This window comes from Aotus nancymaae, unplaced genomic scaffold (assembly GCF_030222135.1).
Source record: "Aotus nancymaae isolate 86718 unplaced genomic scaffold, 86718_ANA_hifiasm-v0.15.2.pri h1tg000057l, whole genome shotgun sequence".
NCBI classification, from domain to species: domain Eukaryota; kingdom Metazoa; phylum Chordata; class Mammalia; order Primates; family Aotidae; genus Aotus; species Aotus nancymaae.
In genome coordinates this window covers 10,164,041-10,186,551 of record NW_026988471.1, presented here as the reverse complement: position 1 = coordinate 10,186,551, position 22,511 = coordinate 10,164,041, and positions in this window count along the sequence as shown.

Below are 22,511 nucleotides of genomic sequence, written 5' to 3'. Positions count from 1 at the left end.
CTGTCCCAGGCAGGAAGAAGGGGACGCACAAAGGTCTGAGAGCTGCCCTTTCCATAAGGGAAGGGATTCCTGCAGGGATCTGAGCTTATATTTCATTGTTTGACACTCTATTGCTTTCCAGAAACAAAGTACCACAAACTGGGTGGCTTTAAACACCAGAAATGGATTATCTCACAGTTCTGGAGGCCAGAAGTCTGAAGTCAAGACGTCAGCTGCGCCCTGCTCCCTCTGAGGCTGTGGGGAGGCTCCTCCTGCCTCTCCAGCTTCTAGCGGTGGACGACTGTGCTCAGGGTTCCTTGGCTTGTGGACCCGTCCCTCCAGTCTCTGCTTTTGTCTTCACATGGCGTTCACCCTGTTTCCATTTCTGTGTCTCTTCTCTTTTTAGAAAGACACAAATCATATTGGATCAGGGCCCACTCTATTCCAGGAGGACCCCATCTTACCTAATCACACCTGTAGCGACCCTATTTCCAAAGGAGGTCAGAGTCACAGGTACGTGGTTATGTGGTCATAATCACAGGTACCTATACAACCTGCAGAACACAGTTCAACCCATAATGAATAATACAATGTCGCCTGGACACGCCTCACTGAGGTTCTTTTAGTGAGTTAAATGGTGAGACTGGATATTTAGCTGGCTCTGGCGGTGCCTGCCACAGTGGTCTGGTCAGCAGCCACAGCCAATGCAATGAGGATGATCACCCCTGTCTCCTGAGGTTCCGGTGTTGTGTGCCCTGAAGCCTGCCTGGCAGCTCCCACACTGTGTCTCTCCCAGTCTCCACTGCCTTTGCAGACGGCATCGAGGTCCACACAGAGCGCCGGGCAGAGGCCTCAGCAGTGCTCTTCATTTCTCTTTTCCTTTCCTCATCTGCCCAGTCCATCAGCATCCCGTGAGCTCCTCCTTGAGAAGGTGACTTTTCCCACATCTACTGCCATGAGCCCACCTTAAATAACCAATTAACCAGCTAAAGACTGTATTGATCTCTCCCCAGGTCACTGCAAGAGCCTCATCACCCTCTCCCCGACCTGTGCTCCACACAGCTGCCACAGTGGTTATTATCCTGCACTCCAAACCATGCGTTTGCTCTGCTGAACCCCAAACTGGGCTCCCGGGTCTCTGTGAGACCAGCCCCTTCCCTCCTCTCCACCTCACCTCTTCCCACTCTCCCCTCCGTGACTCCACTTCTGCACACGCGTGTTCACTCTGTGCTGGAACATACCAAGCTCATTTGCACTCAGGACCTCTGCCTGGAATCTTGCCGCTGCCCTGGTCTCTGAGATGAGCTCCAAGGGGTGGGAGGATGTTGGGGAGGGGCAGGTCTGATGCGAGGAGTCCTCTGGGCGGGTACTGGTGCTCTCTGTTCACGTTTAATCATGAAATTCATGAGCGCATTAACTGGGAACTGATTATTCCAAAAGTTAAGGATAGATTCAGCATCTTTTCTTTGTTTTGGCCTAAAGCCTTTGAAGTCTCTCAACTTTTCCTGATAATAATGGCATGAAAGAGGTATTTGCATTTTTTAACTTTTATATAAAACTACAAAGAAAGAACAAGAACTATCAACAAGATCAAAAGAAATGGGAAACTTACAAAGAGGAGGGAAATGATGTTATTTTTGCCATTTGGTTTATAGACCAGTGGGAGGACATGAATAACACATAAGAAACCGTACTGACTAGTTCAGAAAAGCAGAGGGTTGCTGCTTCATGACTGTGAGATGCAGAATGGAAGTGGGATGGGGTCCAGGGAAAATGGGCTTCACCAGGGCAAGGAAGAAAGGTCCGGGAAGCTGTGAATGTGAACTTGAAAGCCACGAGTCCACGCTTGTCAGAACTGTGCTGAAGAAAGAGCTAATCCAGAGTGTCTTTTCTCTGTGGTGAAGTCATGGGCTTTGTTCCAGTCCCCCCAAGTCCTCTTTGCTTGATTTTGGTTTCTTGATGGAATTCCAGAGAGGCGTGATTGCTGCGATCCCATGAAGATGCCTACAATTACAGATGTTTGATGTGGCTATTTCACCTCTCCCATCTGTCACTTCATTGGTGGACCTCCTTTTCGTCTTCCTCTCTGCATAGGAAAAAAAAAAGTCCCCCTTGCCATAAAAGAAACAGAGACCAAGATGAAGAAGAAGGTGAGTGCATTGTGGCATGACCAGGCACCCGGGGACTCACCAGGGACTCAGGAGAAGAGAGATCCTGTGGATATAGGACCAGCTGTCCCATGAGAGGTCTCTGGAGGTAGTCTCTGAGTTGCATGCCACATGCACAGCCTCATGGCCGTGGCCTCTCAGGAGGATAGTGGGTCCCCGTCTTCTGGGGGAGTACATCAGGTCCTGTAGCACAACACCAGAGATAATGGCAGATCAGGACCCTAGCAGAGGAGAACGCTCCTCTCCCTCACTCTCTCACCAATCCTTCTTCCTCCCTCCCTCCCTCCCTCCCTCCCTCCTTCCTTCCTTCCTTCCTTCCTTCCTTCCTTCCTTCCATGTCTCCTTTCAACTACCCATTCTTCCTTTTATGGATCCATTCATCATCTACCTCCTTCCACAAAAGGAGAAAATTTACAGACAGGCAGGTAATACTTTAAGATATAAAGTTGTTATAAGAACGATACATGAAAGGTAAACTGAGTATAGGAAGCTGAGCTGAAGCCAGAAGTTGTATTGTCATACAAAACACATGCCTCTAAATTCTAAGCACCTGCTAGAGATCAGCAACATCCCGGCTCTGAGCTTCCTAGCAGGCAATGAGAATGGGGAAACAGGATAACATGATCAGTCCCTTGACTCTCAGTAACTGTAAGGTAAAAATAAACTCATTGCCAAGGAAAAGTTTGGCTCTAAGTGATTTACAGACAAGTGAAAACTTTCCCAGGGCTTTTGTGGAAGAGGAGGTTTGAGGTTTAGCCAGGAACAAGGCTCCATCTATCTGAACAGGCTAGACCCTTGTTAAGAGGAGACTGTGGTTTACTGGAAACTCTAGGGACACACCTGATCAAAAGAACGAACAAAATGGACAAAATCTCTGTTCTCATTGAGCTTTCTCTCTAGAGGGGAGACATAGACATATATAAGAAGACAGTAGACACATCAGTAAGTAAAAAACAGGGAGTATTTTCCCCCATGTGGCGATACGTGCTGTGGAGAACTGTGTGGCTGGGAAGGAGGTTGGAAAAGCAGGAGGCGTCGGGGAGGGGGCTGCAAATAGAAAAGTCAGGAAGTTCCTGGTGCTACAGTGATGGTGATGTTTAAACAAAGACCTTCAGGAAGCCAAGGGGCCCACGGAGCAGATACTTGAAGACAGCGCTATTCAAGAGAACCGGGTTAGAATTCTAATCACGCCGGGTTTAGTAAGTAAGCTGCAAGTTTAAAGTTCTTTAAAAATTAATCTTACTCGGTCGAGCTCAGGTGATGCTGAAGAACCCACATTTTTTGAACCCAAGAGATGCAGTCACAGCTCTGGTGCTTGGCAGGGACTGAGCACGCCTCCTGTGGCCATCCACACCCCGAGAAACAGGAGAGACACGTGACATCCTGCACCCCACGCATCACCTTCATAAGGCTTCTGTCCTCTGCGGGCTCTGAGACAGGCTAAGCTCGGGGCTCTTACACAAAGAAAGGAGTTTAGCAGAAACAGGGAAGCACAGGGAACCCCAAGAATCCAACTGTACATAAAAGGTCCCGACCAAGCAGTGCCTTCTGCCACCGGCACTCACTGTTTGCAGTCCTGGAGCACAGGTGAGACCCTGCGTCTTTGTGCCCCGTCTGAGCCTCAGCCTCTTGCCACACCCAGCTGCCTTCCTGTGCCCAAAAGTGTGCATTTTCCAGGGGACGCACCAGTGTGCGCCTGAAGAATCAGCTGACCATATTGCATTTATTGAGGGCAAACGTGTAGGTTTCTCTCCACCATGGCACAGCCTCGGCTATTTTCAGAGGTGATTTGTTCTGCTGGTATTTTATTTTGGTTTTAAATGAAGATCCATTTGTCTTTCTCTGTTTATATGAATGGCTGAGCAGGCAGTACTGTTCAGAGAAGAAATCTCTTGTATTGGGGGACATGAATGTTCCAGGACTATAAATAGAACGAGAATGTGTGAAGTCTGTGACTTCAGGAATTCCAATAAAATGAAGAGAGGAAGATTGCAGTGTTTACACTCTTGTGATCCTCCAGTGCAAGACGGGCCAAGGGAAAAGTTGGAGTCCAATGAAGCAGGGAGAATGACCGAGGCCAACCTCCTGCCCTGCTCCCTGGTGGTGGGACTCCTGAGGCTCCTCCCTCCATTCACAAAAACGAAGCAGGAATGTGCAAGTTACCATGCAGACGTGAGGAGCGGGGCGTTTCTGGGCTCGTTAGCTGTACCTGGCAGGAAGCTCTGGAAGTAACAGGGGACAGATTTGCACCCCAAAGGAGGGAGGTTGTCGGGGAATAACTGGAGGACTTAGGCACCTGCTGGAGTGAGACTTGAGTCCTGCATGTCTGTGGACCCTGAGGCCCCTCTGGACAGGTCACTAGGTGTATGTGGATGTCCTGCTGGTTCTTCTGTCCATGCCACTGCCTGGAAGGAGAGCCCTGCAGCTGGCAGGTGGACGCCCGCCCCTGTGCCGTGCGTGGCTGGAGGGACTGGAGCTGCTAGACCCTGCATCCCCCAGGGGATGGACCACATGTCCAGGATGGGAGAGGAGAGGTGGAGGTCATGGCCATTTCTAAAACAGGAGGGGACAGGATACTGAAATGTTCAAACAATACATCAAAATATAAGAAGGAGAAAATGCAAACCTCAAATCCCACCACCATGGATAATTTCAACTGTGCTAAAATCTTGTTTTTGAATCTACAACTGACTGTAGAATCTTCCTCCGTGCAGTCGTCCCTGCGCTGGGCACAGTGGCCCATGTGACTTCCCTAGAGGGAGGATTTGGTGGGATGTGGCTTGGGGCCTTGTTGTCCTCTGAAACACTATCTCTGGGCAGAAAAGGCAGAAGCTTCCCTGAAGGTCGTGGGATGCAGATCCTGGGGACAGGCCACCTTCTCAGTGAGCCACGAAGGTCCAGTGGAGGTGGGCAGCGTGGCCTCTACACAGGGCATCTGGGGGCACTTCTCCCCATGGAAGTCCCCTGGGGATGATGAATGATGCCTCTATTGGGAACTGCCTTCTGGGCATAGCAGCCTCAGTGTCTGTTCTGGAGTTTCTCAGGCAGCTATTCTGGAAGATGGTGTAGCCACACCTCTTCGCTGTGAGAAGCTGCTCTCGCTTCCTGGGCTGCAAAGACTCCAGGACTGACCGGTGCTTTCTGGGGCCTTTCTCTGGTCATTCTGCAGCACTGAGTCCTGGACACCGAAGGGTCCATCCATTCCCTCCCTGCAGGAAGCTCCTCGGTGCTTCCTTCCTACAGAGCCCCTATTTCACCTTCCTCCGGGTCAGGTCATCCCATAGCTCCCCTGCAGCCTGTCATAGTAACAGGCTTTGGGAAAGGATGCAGGACTTCCCTCTCCTCCCAGGAAACTGACTAGGCTGCACTGACAAAATGACGTTGCTGTTTAGACAGAGATATTCCCACAGGAGCAGGGAAGTTGGGGGAAAAGACAACCCAACTGTTCCAGTATCCCTTCCGGAATCCTGGGGATCCTCCTACTCCTCTTCTTCCTCTTCCTCCTCTTCCACCTCTTCAGAAAAACAGAAGCTTGCTCATTATTAACTGACTTGTGAAGTTTAAAAATATATGCCCTACAAATCAAAGTTCATAATTAAAGTTCAAACTTCAGGATTGTAACGTAGAGGGGCTTTTTTAAAATATATAAAAAAATGATGGTAAGAAAAAAGTAGGGCAGTTAGGATCGTCTGGCTCAGTGAATCTTGTTAACTACACAGGTCTTTGAAGCAAAAATATTCTGGCTATAGAGCAAATTAGTTTTAAGAGATAAAACCTTTCTTCAAAAGTATTACCATGAAGAATAGCGAATGAGGTCTCGCTTCCAGAAAGATGGAGTTGACACATTTTCCCCTATTCTTCCCACGAAGTCACTAAGTGAGCTAAAAATCCTGGACATCATATAAAAAGCAAACATGAGACTCTGAAAGGTGGAAAGATGGCAGACTGTCTAGAAATTTCAGGACCCGAGGAACCACATGAAGGTGAGTTCCCTGGGTTTTCTTGATGCCTCATGTATCCTAGATTTTGAGCAGAAGAGCTGAAAATCTCAATGGTCACAGATGATAAAACCCTGAACAAAAGCCTGCTCCCTCCAGCTGAAGGACCAGGAAGAGGGCAACCTAGCAAGACAGAAACTTCAGAAAACAATCACTCTATCCCAGCCAAATGCTACAGACAACCACTGGCCTGCCCTTTCCCACACTGGCAAAAGCCAATGAGGGTACTCAGCCTTCTGCTCCCGGGGAAGCTGTAACATGGTGCTTCCTCTTCTTTTAGGGGGAGAAGGACACAGTGACTGTGGTGGGATAAGAAGTGACAGCATCATCACCGGGGGGGCCATTGGGGAGCAGAGGGCGTGCCTGGGCAGACAGAGAAGGAGGAGGGAGCCTCACTGACTAGGAAGGGCCCTGGACTGGCTCTGCCCTCTTTCCTCCCAGCTGGTCCTGACCCTGCAGGGTGGAAGGAACAGGTCTAGCACGTGCTCCTGTTGCCCGGCCTGAACCTGGGCTTCACCCTGCCAGTGTCTGCGGGTACCTCTCACACACGTGGGTGGCTGAGCTTCATTCAGGGCCCATGACACTCAGTAAGAGTCTTTGGCGGGATGCAGCTGCAGCCTTGGGGAAATGACCACGTTTAGGAACTCAGATCTGCTCAAGGCCTCCATGCCTATGGGGGTTTTTCTATATGTAAGATTCAAATAAAATGGCCTGAACCCTTATCCAGCCCGGGGCCTTCTCCCCGTGTCCAAGGACTCCTGGGTCATCTCTTCCTTCACATTCCTAAATTCTGAGTCTTCAGTTTGCCCACCTGCCTGCTGGGGCTGCTGGCCCCTCTCCACCTTCACCACCCCAGGAGATGAATAGTGCCCTCTCCCCTTCACCGTGTCAGTGTTACCATCTGTTTATAAGAGATGTCACTCAAGATAGGAGGAGGAGCGGTATTCAGAACCTCAAGTAGAATATTAGCTATCTCTGTCTCTACAAAGGGGTGGGTCTCCCCTCACAAGGGGAGCTTCTCACTGGCCTGGGTCCCCCATTAGACTCTGGCTTCCCATCTATGTTTCAAGGCGTCTCTTTTCCTGCAAATTGCTTATTCAGACCCCAGCTCTCTTCCCTGAGTCGCCGACGATGGAGATCCGAAAATTCCTGCAGAACAATGTAGTGCTCTGCTCTCTTCCTTCCTCCTCACACACGGGGCTTCTCGCAAGTGCTGCCTGTATCAGTCTGTTTTCACACGGCTATAAAGTACTATCTGCACTGCGTAATTTATAAGAAAAAAGGTTTAATTGACCCACAGGTCCACATGACTGTGGAGGCCTCAGGAAACTTACAATCATGGCTGAAGGCAAAGGGGAAGCAAACCACATCTTACATGGTGGCAGGAGGAACAGAGCACGAAGCGGGAACTGCCAGACCCCTTTAAAACCATCAGCTCTCATGAGAACTCAGTCACCATCATGAGAACAGCGTGGAGGAAACTGTCACCATGATCCAGTCACCTCCCACCAGGTCCTGCCCTTAACACCTGGGGATTACATTTGAGATAAGATTTGGGTGGGGACATAAAGCCATGCGTGTCCCCAGATAGCCCCACATAGGTCCCCACGTAGCCCCTCGTGTCCCAGCCCAGGTGCCATGTTTTTTTCTCCAGGAGGAGTGATCTGCCTTCCAGAGGAACCCTGCTCCACCCCAAGAATACAGAAGTGTGGCCATCACTTCTTTTTAAAAAGTCTTTATTGACATTTTTTCTTTCACTTACATTCATAAAATTGAGTGTGCTGCCAAGTTGACTGGTACAGTATAGCAAGAAGAGGGCTCCAGAACTTTCCAGGAAGACCTTGGCTCACAGATCTCAGGAAACGAAGAAGGACCGCAGGCAGTGAGAGGCAGGGAGACACAGCTGAGCCTAGCCTGGAGGCCTGCTCCCCTGAGGGCCAGGAGACTTCTGGGCTGGACAGATGGGCTGAAGAGCTGAAGCCAGCTCCACTCATCAGGACCGGGCCTTCAGCAGGAAGGAAGGCTCTGTGAGGGCAGAGGAAGATGCCTCTCTTCAGGGAGAGAGGACAGGGCCTGAGATAGAAAAGTTCAACCTCACCTCTGGGCAAGATGTTCTGGAAGTGAAATATGTAAGATTTATCTCCCGGTTTGGGCCAGGCCTGCCTTCGTCCCTTCTGCAGCCTGAGCTGTGCCCCGACCCACACCCACCCTGCCACCATAGTGTCTGCTGTACCCATGGCGCCCCTTCTGAGAATATGAAACTGATGGGGAGATTTGGTGAAAGAGCACTTTTCCCAGAAGGGCAGTCAGGACCCCCCCAGCTCTGGTGGGTGCTGGGAGCACAGTCTCTCAATTTTGTTAGAACTAACCTTTCTCCTGGTGCACTGCAGCTGCGAAGAGGCAGATGTGTTGATCAGTGTGTGAGCCTGGAGATGCTGCTGAAGGATGCCCATCAACAAGATGGCTTTCTGGGTTTTGTTTTCTTTCTCTTGTTTGCTTTCAAATAACAGAACAAATCAACAGATGCATTGGACAGACGATGCCTCCCTAGCATTTAGCGAAATATCAAGCAGCTTTCTGGTGCCCATCAGATTCCTTATTTCTGTAGTGGGTCTGGAGGGACGTGGCTGCTTGAACCGTGGGAAGAAACAGAGCTTTATTTTTTTCCTCTTTAAGAAGTGCTACCAAGAAGGGCTGGAAGCTATCTGGTTCATCCCCTGCCTCCAGATCCCCGGACCAGTCTGGACTGACCCTAGAGCCACCTTAGTTTCTTCATGTGGACAACCGTCACAGGAACAAATGGTCTTCGCACTCTCCAGCTGTTGCCGTTGTCAGTAAAATTGAGTATGCGTTGCCAACATATGCAGTAGTTACGTATCCAAACGTACACATTCCGGGACTGCTTTAGTAACACATTCTGTACAAAAACAGAAGTGAAAAATAGATGAAGTAAAAATAAAGTTTGAATGTACTAATTTAGATAGTGTGCCCCCAAAATTCATGTCCTTCCTTGAACCTCAGAATGTGACCTTATTTGAAAATAGGGTCTTTGGAGGTGTCATTCCTTAAGATGAAGTTGCCCTGGAGGAGAGTGGACCCTTCGTCCAATGTGACTGGCATCCTCCTAAGAAGAGACTGAGACACACAGGAAGAACGCCAGGTGCCTCCAGAGGCAGAGATTAGAGCCATGCAGCTACAGGCCGAGGCGTGCCAAGATGGCCAGCGGCCCCTGAAACGAGGAGAGAGGCGTGGGAGGCCCTCCCCTCAAGCCTGGAGTGAGAGCTCGGCCTACTCACACCTTGATCCTGGACTTCGAGCCTCCAGCACGGTGAAATTTCTATTGTTTTAAGCCATGTTGTTTGTGGTCATGTATTATGACAGCAGTAGGCAACTAATACACGAAGTAAGATTTTCATATTTTCATTCTGCCCTTCAATGGGGTGTCTTGTACAACCCCTGCAGGGTGATCCCCACTTTTGAGACCATAGATCAGTGGTGTCCACAGCAGGCCAAGAAGGGGACTGAAGGCAGGGACAGGGCTGCCGGGGCGAACAGGGCATGGTCGGCCCCACTCCCGGAAGCTGCCGTGTCCTGACTGGTCCCTGTAGGTGCATCTCTGATTTCTAACTAGAAAACTTGGAGAAGATCTATTGCTCCTGACTTGTTGACCAATCAGAAGAGAGTTGTTAGCTGGCTCCGGGATGTCCTTCCTAGACTTCTCTTTAGGGCTCCAGATCCATTTGCCTGCTGGGTCCCTGCATCTGGGATGTCCACAGCTGAGTGCATGGTTTCCTTTCGCAGCCTGTTCCCCTCGGCCCCGAGTGAGGCCAGTGTTAAGATCATTCATAAAGTTTCCCAAATCAGGAATCTAAGTTATCCCGGAAGCCTCTCTCCCTGGTCCCTCAACTTCAGCACATTCTGTTGATCATACTCATAATTGGCAAAGGCCTGTCCCCCACTCTCTGGAATACACAGGATGAATGAAAACCCCTAGCTTAGCCCTGAGTCTCTTTATCAAGGGTCTGCAACAGACACTGTGGGCCTGCCACACACAAGCTCCTCCCAACTTCCTGGGTCTTTTTTCTTTTCTTTTTTTTCATTCTTCTTCTATAGAGCCTGGAAAGCTAAATACTTGATTTTTCTAGGCACCTGCCATTGGGTGGCCATAGGACCCTGCTGTGGCCAACAGGAAGTCAGTGGGGATCTACTGGGGAAGGCTTTCACTCTTAGAAAGAAGAAGGGATTTTGCCCTCTGCCTTCTTCCTACATGGAAAACACATGTGATGTCTGGAAGTGTAGCAGCTGTCTTGTGAGTAGGAGGGCAAGAGTCTCAGTGGAAGGATGGTAGAGGACAAAGACTGAGACAGAGGCTGGAACCCTCGTGGCTTTGTTGAGCAGCCACTGGCTTGGATAACCTTCACTCAAGTTATAGGAGGAAGAGAGACCCTTAATCGTTAGCCACCCTCGGTCATGTTTCCTCTTGTTCCAGCTGTATTCCAACGGGTGCTGGAACATTGTAGCTGCTCAGTAAGTGTGAGCTCCTTTCCCTTCTCCACTTGCTTGCTGCCTGACGTGGTCACTCTCTCCACTTTCTGAGGAATTTTCTAGAACTCTAGGAGGAAATTTCATTACGCTGGCAGACAAGTGCATGGCGAGAGTAAGCTCTCTGCAGATGAGACAATTCTTTGAACTCCTCGTGTTGGACCTGACAAGGGCTCAGTGAGTGAGGACGCCAACTCTCAACTCCTTGTCTTTCATCTTTTGGCAGAAATCTCTAAAAGCATGGGCTGGGCCGACATCCTCCCATGGTGCATCCGTGCCACCCCGGGGAGTTGCGGGTCACCTCCCCACAGCCCAGGCCCCCGTATGATCTGCTGCGTGCCTTCCAACTGGTCCTGCTGGAGACAAACCCCAGTGCCTAAGCCCCCTCCTCCTGGGGCTCCTAGCCCACTGCCACCCTGTGGCCTTCCTCCCTTCCTCCTGGGACCCCACATCTGGTTAGCGCTTAAGATGTGTGGATTCCAGCTCCTTTGTGGCTGTGGGGTCTGTCCAGTCCCCCACTGTCTCATTGCCATGACCTCAGTCCAGCCCACGTGCCATCCCACCCACAGTCCCAGCTCCTGTCCCCGTCTGGCTCCCCTCATCCATCATGGGCTCTGTAGCCTCTAAGGCATCACTTCTCTTCTGGATGCAGCCTTTGTCTATGAAGTTGCCTTCACGGTGCTGCTTTACATGTTTTATTTTATTTTATTTTTTTGAGACAAAGTCTCGCACTGTCGCCCTGGCTGGAGTGCAGTGGTGTCATTTCTCAGCTCACTGTAACCTCCACCTCCCGGGTTCCAGTGATTCTCCTGCCTCAGCCTCCCAAGTAACTAGGATTACAGGTGCCTGCCACCACGCCCAGCTAATTGTTTGTATTTTTAGTAGAGACAGGGTTTTACTATGTTGACCAGGCTGGTCTCAAACTCCTGACCTCATGATCTGCCCGCCTTGGTCTCCCAAAGTGCTAGGATGACAGGCATGAGCCACCATGCCTGGCATACATATTTAAAAATATTATTTGCTGACATTTAAAACCAAGGCCTTTCATATGCATATTCTGCTTTCCAGGTTCTCTGGAAGAATCCAAGGCTCTACGGGTGATGGGCCACCGTTCCTCACAGGAAGCCATTAGTGTGAGAAGGAGCTGTCCCTTCAGAAGGGGCTCCCTGTCCAGTTCCCTACCAGCCACTGCCGGTCCCTCAGACAGGCCTGTTTGCCACCCATCAGAGACTCATGAAATCTAGTTAGTGGATCACAGCCAGAATTTAAGCAAAAAATGACATAGAATTAGATTGGACATATCAGACTGACTATACTGCATATAGCAAGGCTAGTAAGTATTGCTTTCTGCAACTTTTGCCATGTCCATGCCTTCATTCGTGTGTACTGGGTGGCGGTATAAATCTATTTTTTTACTGTGGGTCCTTAGCTTCTAGGTCTCTATCTCTTTAAAAGGCCTCTCAATCCCAAAGGAAGAAGAAGTGGGAGTGGGCAGTGGGTGGTTGTCCACTGTTCTGGAAGACCTTAGAGATGGAGGGCTACAGTGGTTTCGTCCAATAGCTTCCTGCCTCCATTCTTTTTCCCCTGGGGTTCCAGTGAATAAAGGCGTGCTTTCAAAAATGGAGGTCTGCTACGCTCTGGAAGGCATCTCCACCCATCTCCGCCGTTGGAGCAGTTCTCCCCTGTGCACTCCCTTCAAACTCTTCCAGGTGTTAATGGCCATTACTTGAAATAAGCCTTGTGCTCTAGCAAGTTTGGGCATTGCTGGACTAAATGAAACAAGTGGGTTTCTTATCTGTAGGATTTCTCAGACACTCCGAGTGTTCTTGACATAGTGTTCTCCAGAAAATACTACAGGAAATGCATGATTAGGGGTAAAACCTGGAGGTGCTTCAAAATCTGAAAGTTTAATTTAGACTGGACTCTTGAAAGGAACTGCAGAAAGCTTGATCTTACTCCTTCCCACGTGACCCAGTGAATGATCCCTCTTCATTGCCGTCATTCGGGAAATACACAGTCCATTTAGACATTGATTCTGCCCTCCACAAGCTAACAGTCTACAGTGCGTAAGGTGAGGATGCATATGACTAGAACACCTTGTCTCAAAGGGAAGGAAAGGTCAAGTCCTCAGAAACAGGGTTCCTGCCAGCCAAGGGGACTGGGCACTGAGAGGGACGCAGGTGTCTTTGGGTTAGGCCTTGAAGGCCATGTGAGATGAACACTCACGCAGAGGGGACGGGGTGGCCTGGACACTCCAGGCAAGAGAGAGTGTTCTGGGGAATGTTTGGAAGAAGGTGAGCCTGAGACAAAAATAAAGGAACAGTGCTGGGGGCCAACCTGCCTCTCAGGAACAAAGAGTTGGACGAATGCTTAAAAGGCACCATATGGGTAGGAAACAAGGAAATACAGGCAGGCCAGATGTTGGGGCGCCTCAAATATGGGGCTGGAGGCTTCCACCTTCGTGCTGTTGGGCAAAAGTCATGGAGGGACTTGGGGCGAGTGACAAGGAACTGCTGTCTTTGACCACACGTATCGGTGGGGGGAGCCACTGTCTCAGGGCCAGATAACCTTGTAGTCATTTCTTACGGTGAGCCCTTAGTGCCACTCTGAGTCTCAGCTCTCTGTAACAAACAGCTGGGCAGGAGAACAGTGAGAACCGAGTTCCTGTCTGGTCTTTGAGATTTCCGGGAATCCCTCGCAGTGGCACCGAGACACAGTCACCAGCCCAACTGGAACGTTATTTCCAGGGCTGGCCTGCAAGGATGAGTAGAGCCTGTGACCCCTCTTCCCCTCCGGAACGCCTGGAGGCTCTCCCTGGCTTGGGGACGGTGTGGCTGTGGATCTGTCCTGCCGTCAGCTGCCAGAACTGTGTGGCCTTGGACAAGTGCTTCATGTCGCCAGGCTGAGCAGATAACTACCCAGGACTGACACGCTCTGCCTTTCAAAGGGGGCTTCTCTGTTGCAGAGCCAAAAAGCACAACGCTTTTTCGGTCCAAGAGCAGAGCTCAGAAAAGGAACTGTTGGGGGAAGTCGCCCAGCCTGAGCTCTGCGTCTTCCTCCAAAACCTGGGGTGGAGGGAGGGATGTGTCAAGCCGGGACCAGATGGCTCCAGCTGGATTCATCTCCCGGAAAAGAGGCCACTGTCATTTCCCCTGATTCCTAGACTCACAGAGCTGGAAGGGTCCTCCAGAGATCACTCCGTCTGTCTCCCTGTCTTGAAACGAGAAAACATCTAAGCCACCAGCTGGCATGGAGCGTAGGTGCAGAGCCTAGTGGGAAGCAGGATGGAGGAGCTCGGGGAGGTGAGAACACAGCGCCTGCTCAGCGGAAGGGCAGGGGACAGGGTAGGGAGGTGAAGGAGGGCTGCAGGCGGGAGGCTGAGGGCAGAGTCCCCAGCTGCAAAGTACAGAGGGTGCAGGAGCCAGAGCACAGGGCAGGCAACATGGGCCTATTTTTAAGAGGACTCCTGTGTGAGGAGCCCACGCTGCTGAGAAATCATGGGATTTGAAATCAAGCCAAGTCTCTGAGATGTTTGTACATCTGAGCCATAGATCCCTTTCAGTCGCCCCTTCTGAAAACCCCAGTGTTGTCTGGGGTGGTTTTTTTGGTCAGAAGGCATTGAAGCATGAGGATAAAAGCAATGCATTTGGTCCTTTATTGGCAAAATAATTATTTGGTGAAAAATCTCATAAGCCCAATAATAACTGTGAAATCACCATGGACGTCTTATCACTGCCCTGCCCCTCACCCAGCATCCGCCGAGAAATGCAAAAAAGGCTCTACATTTGTCTTTCATATTATTTTGTTCATAATTGGGTTCTGGCTTATAAAAAAAGTATTGCAACGAGAAAAAACAACAAAAGCAACAAAAGTTCACCACTAGATGGAAAAAGCAGACTGGGGCAGAGGCTTCCAGAGTGGGACCGAGGCTGCCTGCTCAGAGGCTAGGAAGGAGGTTGGCCAGACACTGCTGCTGGAAGCCTCCTGGGTGCAGTGGGTCCTCAGCTGTCTGCTGGCTGTGTCTCCCAAGGCCTGGGGCCCACGTGCAGGTCTGGAGTCTGGCCACCAGGCCTACATATCCAGCACAGGTGGCCGGTGGGAAGGGCTAAACCACTGGGTACATTCAGGATGAGTGAGTGGTGTTTCTGATGCTGCCACACAGATGCCTCCCTGCAATCATCCGTGGGAAAGCCTGCCTCCTCCCTCCAGCCTGGAAACTGCCAGAAGGCTGGGGTCTGTCTAAGGTACTCTGGGGACACAGCCTGGCACCCAGGAGGTGCTCAGGGAACTGGGGGGTGCCCCAGGGATGTACCTCTAACTTGAGGACCAGGGTCTATTCTCTTTGGACTGAAGTGGTCACTGCGGGCTTTAACTGGATGCCGTGGGGAGCGCTCAAGCTTTCATGTCGTGCCTGGATTCAAACCTTGGTCTCTTTGTTTGACAGTTGAACAAACTTAACCATTGATTTATTCTCTTTGGGCCTCAGTTATTTTCACATGTAAAATGGGGCTAAGATGAATGAAAACGGAAATGCTGCATGGAAATCCCTGCAGCAGGAGCACTTTACAGGCACTCGGGAACAAGAAGCAGCATCCTTTGCTTCTGGTTCCTGGGGCCTGTTTCCACATCATTGAGATGTGATGCTGGTACCAGGAATTCTAGGAATGCACGGGGGGTGCCGTTGGTGTGACAAATCTGTTCACCCTCATGGGCTTCTTCTTGGTGTCTAATCTGTGCAGAAATTCAAAGCAAATAGACTTGACAGACTCCAAAATCTTTCATTAGGCACCAGTAATAGAAGCTTCCTTCCACCACCCTTGACAAGTGTGAATGTCTTGCTGATGCCTCCAGCTGTCAGAATGGGTGCCGGGAGCCTCAGCATGGTGATGGGCCAGCGTGGGAAGCCCTAGGACCTGGTGGTAGGTGTGGCATCTCAGGTGAGTGGAAGCTGGCAGCGGACCCAGGACCAGGAGCTGGGGGGTATTTATGGCAGTGGGTCAGTCAGCGCGATGACATTCAGGCCGTGAGTGTTTCTCACGCCAGTTGGCATCACCACAAAGGCTTTAAAAACGACAGTTGCCTGAGTCCCACCCCTTGAGATTGTGATTTAATTGGTCTAAGGTGTGGCCTGAGCGTCAGAGTTTTAAAAGCCTCCAGGTGATTCTAATATGTAGCCAAGGGCAGGAGTCAGGGGCGCCCAGAGCAGAGCACCGAGAGACAGGTGGAGAGTGGGAAGGTCGGCAGCACCTGCCAGTCACCTAGATGTGAGAACAGTCAGATGTGCAGAACAAAATAAGACCGGCTTCTGGGCTGGAAAACAAAACCCCAGCCAGAGAGGACTGGCGGGAGCCCCATTTCCTGAGGTTTGGTTCAAAGTCAAAGGAAGAAGATTTGTTCCTACTCTCTGTTCCCCAAGCCCCCTGCGCTGCCCTGTCAAAGCCTGCATCTCTCTGCACTGCAGTTATTTGATATCTGCCTGTTTCCCTTGGGCTACAGAGACATTCTGGAAAGCAGAGGGTCTATTATTTTAGTCTAAGCATCCCCAGTAACAAGCACCATGCCTGGCTCAGAGCAGGGTCCTGGCTGGTGTGTACTGAGTGGAGCTGGGGACACAGAGCAGGGTCCTGGCTGGTGTGTACTTGAGTCGCTTGTTTGGTCTGAAGTGGTCACTGCTGGCTTTAACTGGATGTCGTGCAAGCTGATGCTTCTGGATCCATCAGTCAGCCGCTGGTTGTTCCCAGTGCCTGGGCTGAAACAGCCTGTATCAGGAATCAGGTGATTTCATCTGTGAGTAAAAGAAAAAGAGCTTGGGGCCTGGCAGCATCTGATACCCTCTCTGATTATTTGCCTAAACAAAGACTTTCTTTAATGAAGACATGACTTCTAGTCACCATGAACCATTTTAGCTTCGAGGAGGATATGAAGCAGCTATTACATTTCGCAGAGCAGTTTTTTAATCTGGTTTTTTTTTTTTATGTTTTGGCTTGTGCTCATAAGCCATTAATTGCTGTGCTGAAAGCCGGGGTGACGTTAGCAACCTTCCACTCGGGAGGTGGGGTGGTGGGAAGAGAAGGAGCTGCGGCTGTTTTTCTGAGTATGAGTTGAGCCTGTCAGCTTTGACCTTTCCATTCCAACTCAGTGCCTATTCGACAAAAAACCCTGACATTCCAAAAGGCAGCATATCCAGCCCACATCTTCATGTTACAGGCCGGCCACTTTTCAGAGCCTTCTTTCTTCAGAGCTATAGCCAAAAACATAGTTTGGCACTTCTGATACTTCTGTTCCCTAGCTTTCTGAAAAATGAAGGGAAGGCAGGCAAGATAAAAGTGTCTGTTCGCTGAAGTCCATTCGCTTAAATGGACCTGCGTTTGCTGGTGGGTGTTGACGTGTCGTGCACAGCTTTCTTTTGCGTTGAAAAGGAGAGGACCGCAGGTGTCGGGAAGCAAGATGAGACAGGTGGAAACCCACTTCGGTACACCTATTTTTAGCTCAGATTCTATTTAAGTGAAAGTGATAACTTCAAGGTAACTGGCAAGACAAAATGAGTCTGTTTGCACAGTAATTGTTTTGCCCAAAAAAGGAACGAACATCCTTAAGGTAATCCAAAGGCTGAGTGAAGGGAAAAATCAAAACAGGTTACTGAGAGAAGAACCTCTGTAGGAGGTTTAAAGAAATTAGCACAGCCAGAAAAATTACAGTGATGAAGGCGAGTCTCCGGTTGATCAGGGCAGCCATTGACCACTGCCTTCCCTCTCTCCTATGGCAGCTCCTGAGGTTCTCAGCACACCGGCAGGGAAAGGTCACTAGTGAGGGGGGCTGGACAGTGCTGGAGCGTGTCACCACATGCAGACCACCCGGATAATCCTGAAACCCACATCTTGACCACAAGCCTCTAACCTTCTGGGTCCCTCTGCCCCCACTCCGATTATACCTATGCTTTGACCTCTTAGAGAGGCGTCCCTTCCCTTTATACCTGTCACCCCCACCTCCAACTCACCCCCTTCCCTCACTGGCACAGGATCCATGGCGGATGGCTGAACTAATGTCTTGCCAAACCCACAACCCCCTCATCCCCAGGTCAACTGTACCATCTTCTCTCTACTGGAAAATGCCCTCTTGGCACAGGTGGCAGTGGGCCCGGGCACAGCTCTGCCCAGCTCTCTCCTCTCTCCGAGGTGGAGGACGACAGGTGAGCAGGAGTCTTGTCTGTCTCATGACCTCCTTCAGCCTGGCCAGAGCAGGTGCTTAGTAAGTGTGTGTTAAAGGAACATTCCCCTTGCCACGTGAAGTGGGTGTTGGGGCAGAATTCAGGATTCTTTGGTCTCAGCACGTTTGCTGTGTGATATAGAATAACACTAGTCCATCTTTTTCTAGGTTTTCTTGAGTACATGAGGGAAGGGGGCAGTGGCCCAAGGTGGGGGTTAATGGTCCTGGACAGGCCACGGGCCACCTTGAAGACAGCAGTCACTGAGCATGTATTGAATCCTACGTAGGCAAGAGGCTGGGGTGGGCACTGCAGACTATAAAACCCCAACCCTCCCATCCCCCCAAGGCTCCCTTCTTGGCTCTGCCTGGGATTCTCTGGGTGACTCTAGCAAGTTACTCTTTTTCCTTGAACTTCCTTTTTTTTTCTCTCTCTCAATTAGACAGTTCCACCGAGTCATCTTGGTGCGGGGAGGGTCTCTTTTGGCTCTGATACCCCATAACTCAAGTCCCATCGTGCTGACTGGTGGTCGGAGCTTTTTCCTGGTAATTAGAATGTGCTCGGCCCAAGGGCTTTCACTGGGCCCCGCTACCCCGCCCCACCTGGGACAGGAACCTTTCCAGGGCCGGAGGTGGACAGCAGTGACGGGAAAATCTAAGTCAATTTCAGAACAGTGCAGCCCGGCGTGAGTTGAGTGGAGGTGCAGGAGGACCGAATTGGCTACCGGATGGAAATCTGAAACTGGGGCCGAGCAAAGCAAGACGTGTCCTATTTTTCCATTTGGGATTTTCTTTCTGGCAGAAACAGCTGTTCTCTTCACCCCTCATTTGTAAAACGGGCCCGATAACAAGGATGGCGACCACGTGTTACAGAGTCGCTGCGAGCATTTAGCAAGAGAGTGCAGGAGAAGCGCGGGCGCTCAGCGGCCGGAGTTCTGGTGGAGGGGCCGCCGAGACTCTCATCATCCTCCCTGCAGTTTAACGTTTCCATTTCCATAAGTCCTGATAAAAGTCTCCTAGGGCTTTCCAGCTCCTGGCTTTTCTCCTGTGCAAAGCTACTTCCATTATTTTTGCTTTCAATTCAATTTCATTAGAACAAAACAAAAAAACAAAAACATGTATTTTCTATGCCCATTACTCTAGCTCTTCCTTTGAAAAATGTCAGGCAAGTCAATGTGGTCGGTCTTAGCCATATTACGTTTAAAAAAGATTAAAAAGATGAAATATTATTTGAAAATTATAGAAAATTGGTGGGTAATGAGACTGGCTCTGATTCATATTCAAAATAGATTTCCTATCTGGCAGGAACAGGCTCGGCTTGGGGGAGGGCAGGCTGGAGGATTTGAAGGCAGAGCTCTTAGAAACCTGGCTTTCCCCTTCTCATCTGCCTGTGGAGACAACTGATAATCTCTTCCTTTTCAGAGAAAAATATAATTTAAAAATGGTGTGCCTCCTTTTTAGTTCACAGTCGTAAAGGCATTGGAATAGCAGATTCTGTTTCAAAATTAGACCTGCATGTTAATGCACAAAAACGATCAAAAATTAAAACCCCAAATTCTCAAAAGGTAGATGTTAATAGTTCGCGACAAAAGCACTGTCTTCGGCAAACAAGGGATTCGTGTGGGAATCGCTGTCCTTTGTGAAGATAATTACAGAGTTACTGAAACCAAGCTTTTCAGCGAATCACAGGAAAAGAAATGCTTTGACCCATATTTAATATTTGAATTTCTCTCCACCTGAAGTTAGGATCAGATTTGCCTCCATGGATAAATTAGGTGCAGAAAAGAGCAGCCGGCCAGGGAGCAGGGTCGTCTTTGCGGTGCTCTGTCCCATCCCACGCCAGCCTCCAGGGATACTGGGTGACAGGCAGCAGGGAAGGCTGTGCTGATGCTCCTTCTTCTCCTGGCCTGGAACTGTTTCATCATCAGTTTTAGGTTTTGAAGCCAACCCTTCAAAGCTTGATTATTTTCTCCGAGGCATCAGGTCAAAGATTCCTGTAGCTGTCGCCTGGGAGGACGGGAGGAAGTGGGGCTTCCTAACAAAGGTCCTTTAGCCCAGAGCTACTCTGCTTTGAGAGTTCTGCATTTTCTGCCAAAATACACTGATAAAATGACAAGTCATAATAGGAACAAGGTTTTAGAATTTCTGCTTTGTCTTTAAATAACATTCTGTTGTCCCTTCCCTCTTTTTGTTTGCTTTGTACTACAAAGGTAATAGAAATGGTTACAGACTGTAAAGAAAATGCAGATTAAAAAGGGAAGAAAATTGAAACTCTATGTCTTTCCATCTAGTGATAAGCAGTATTAATATTTTGGTGGATACTTTGTGCGTGCATGCGTGCGTGTGTGTGTGTGTGTGTATAGTCATTTGGTCTTCATTCAGTAAACATTCATTAGCCCTCACTTAGCATACTTAATAGGTTAGCAAAACTGCCATCATATTTAATTTCGGTCTTTTTACTTAATATCCTCCTATGACAATAAAACAACATCTTTCAAAATCACTTTTAATGGCCTCGTAACTTTCCATTGCATGGGTATACAAATATGCTGAAGTAGTGTATTTCTTGAACTGATAAATGAATAGATACAATTCATCATTTCAGTGTGGCTTAACATCTAAAGGCCTTTTCCCACTTTAATCAATATATAATTAGTATTTATATTGTCAGTATTATAATTTTAACAATAGTAAGAGCAACCATTAACATTTCTTCAGTACTTAACTGTGAGTCAGACATTGTGCTTAAAGCTTCACATGAAATATTTTAGTTAAATCCCACAACAAGTCTATGAAATATCTACTATATTCATATTCACTGTCAGGCTATAACATTCATCCTAAATTCCCAGTCCCTTTATGCAAAGGAAAAATTAGATTTGTTTCTCTCTTTCAACATCACCTCAGATTCTCCAACTTTTGATCTGACTAAAACCAGAGAATGATTATAAAGCATCTATTACTTTAAAAAGCATAAATGTACACTGAAATACATTTTCAAGTAGTACATGATAGTATGCATTTCAGAAGTCAAAATCATTTGACTGTTTCTGTTTTATCTTAGTATGTTTAGATATCTCATTTTGCTTTATTATTTTGAAGCAATATTATTAATGTCCACCCATGAAGGCTAAAATATTTAGATTATTTTCACCTCCACCTCTTTCCCTAACTTCTCTTTACAATTTTTTTTTCCTTGAGATGGAGTCTCACTCTGTCATCGAGGATGGAGTGCAGTGGTGCGATCTCGGCTCACTGCAACCTCTACCTTCTAAGCCCAAGAGATTCTCATGCCTCAGCTTCCTGTAGCTGGGATCACAGGCATGTACCACCACACCCATCTAATTTTTTGTATTTTTAGTAGATACTGGGGTTTTGCTATGTTGGCCAGGCTGATCTCGAGCTCCTGTCCTCAAGTGATCTGCCCTCCTCAGCCTCCCAGAGTGCTGGAATTGGATTACAGACATGAGCCACCTTGCCTGGCCTCTTTGCAATTCTTAAAGAAGCAATTATAGTTCTTCTGTGGTTTCTTAAGGATCTAAAAGTAGACCTCTCATACCTGGGCCTAATCATATGTGAGTAGAACACAAAGATTGAGTGCCTTTTTCATCTTTTTAGAGTGCATACTTTGGTAATCTTTTCAGAAAAGTGAGTGGGAGGTAAATTGTCTAAGTCTTTGTAGATCTAAAAATGCTTTCACCCTTCTCCTCCACCTGATTGGTTGATTGGCTGTGTTTGGAATTCCAGTATTAAACTAGTTTTCTGCCTGAACTATTAAGGCATTGTTTCATTGTCTTCTAGTGCTCATTGTTGCTGAGAAGTCTGAAGCCAAAAAACTAGGAATAAAAATATTAATACCAACAAGCAAGATGATAAAAAAATAATATTTCTCTCTTCAACTCTTAGGATTCTCTTTTGATATTTTTTACATTTTAGCGGGGTGTGGTGGCTATAATCCCAGCACTTTGGGAGGCTGAGACAGGAGGATTGCTTGAGCCCCAGCAACTTGAAACCAGCCTGAACCACATAGTGAGACCCTGTCTCTATTTTGAAAAGTTAAAAAAAAAAAAAAATTTTATTAAATATTTGAAAATAGATTTGGTGCTCTTAGATATCATAAGGGTATAACCAGTTTGATTCATTTATTCATTTTTATTCATTATGCTTTCATTGTTAAGAAATCTTTCTCTATTGTTCTGTCTATCCAAAACTCTTCTGTGTCACTCAGCTCTTCTCATAGTGACATAGTTTGGATCTGCGTCCCCACCCAAATCTCATGTGGAATCGTAATCCCCATGTTGGAGGTGGGGCCTGGTGGGAGGTGACTGGATCATGGGGGTGGATCCTTCATGAATGGCTTTACACCATCCCCTGGGAGCTGTTCTCACGATAGTGTGTTTAGTGAATTAGTAGTTCTCATGGTTGTTTAAAAGTGTGTGGCTCCTCCCCCCCTTGCTCTCTTGCTGCTCTGATCATGTAAGATGCCTGCTCCTGCTTTGCCTTCCACCATGATTGGAAGCTCCCTGAGGCCTCCCGAGAAGCGGAAGCTGCTGTTTCCTGTACAGCCTGCAGAATTGTGAGCCAATTAAACCTCTTTTCTTTATAAATTACCCAGTCTCAG